Here is a 1,355-nt window from a genome sequence, read left to right as displayed (position 1 = left end):
TTTCGTCGTAAACCTTCGTTGTTATGGAGACGTTTTCTTGTAGTGGGATCAATTATCTCTACACCTGTTGGTTCATGAACTGCTTTGTAGACTCCAAAACTAGCGATGATGATGAAATCCAAAAGCCTTGTGTCATCATTCCCTCTGATGGTTTTATTCGGGAACGGCTTCTCGAAAGTGGGTTGGTCCTTGACCTCACTGTTGGAATCTCTCTTTTCACAATGTACTCCAAGTGTGGTAGTTTGGAAGAATCATTTAGTTTATTCCAGGAGATACCTGTTAAAGACAATGCTTGCTGGGCTTCTATGATATCTGGTGACAATGAGTACGGTTATCTAAAGGAAGCTATTAGACTATTCGGCGAGATGTTGTCTGATGGGACCAGTCCTGATGAGAGTACTCTATCTGCTGTTCTTACTGTTTGTGCTTTTCTTCCATTTTTAAAGCCACTTCTCTCTCGGACGCATCATCTCTAGGAGCTCAAGTTCATGCCTACATCACAAAGATTGGATTATGCACAGAGCCTTCTGTGGGGTGTTCTCTACTGACAATGTATTCGAAATTTGGAAGCATTGAGGATTGCTGTAAAGCATTCAACCAGATCAATGGTCCAAACTTAATCGCATGGACTTCGCTGATTGCAAGTTTTGCGCAACATGGAAAGGGCACTGAAGCGTTACAAATGTTCAATCTCATGAAGCAAAAAGGAATCAAGCCTGATAAAGTGACTTTTGTGGGAGTCTTGTCCGCTTGTAGTCATGGTGGTTTGGCCGAAGAAGCTTATATGCATCAAAACTCGATGGTAGAAAACTACGGTATGGAACCTGAGAACCGCCATTATGCCTGCATGGTCGATGCTTTGGGGAGGTCAGGAAGACTTACAGAAGCTGAGAGTTTTATCAACAATATGCCTATTAAAGCAGACACTTTGGTCTGGGGAACATTGCTTGCTGCTTGCAGACTTCACGAGGATGTTGAACTCGGGAAGCTAGCTGCCAAAAAGGCTATAGAGCTAGAGCCGTCAGACGCTGGAGCGTATGTTTCACTCTCGAACATCCTTGCAGAGGTTGGTGAATGGGAAGAAGTGGAGGAAACTCGGAAGTTGATGAAAGGAAAAGGTGTAGAGAAGGAACCAGGGTGGAGTTCTCTCTGACATATAAGCTTTGGTCATTCATTTGAATACAGTCCAAGATAATTCAATATTAAACTCTTTGCACTTGTTCCATTCATCTTAAAGATAAAGTGACAACTATGAAATTTTATTATTTATTATTTAATAAATAAATTTTATCTTTAAAAAAAAAATTATAAGAACCCTTAATTAAAAAACTCTCATTAGACCATTCAAAATGAAA

The 1,355-nt window shown here is 40.5% G+C and overlaps 1 pseudogene; it reads left to right on the top strand.

The window, feature by feature from the left end:
* Positions 1-23: 23 nt before the first annotated feature.
* On the top strand, positions 24-1,153 carry LOC106321366 (annotated as a pseudogene).
* The last annotated feature ends 202 nt before the right edge of the window (positions 1,154-1,355 follow it).

This window comes from Brassica oleracea, unplaced genomic scaffold (genome assembly GCF_000695525.1).
Source record: "Brassica oleracea var. oleracea cultivar TO1000 unplaced genomic scaffold, BOL UnpScaffold01490, whole genome shotgun sequence".
Lineage (NCBI taxonomy): Eukaryota > Viridiplantae > Streptophyta > Magnoliopsida > Brassicales > Brassicaceae > Brassica > Brassica oleracea.
Note: the sequence above shows the minus strand (reverse complement) of the source record. Positions and strands in the feature narration are given on the sequence as shown.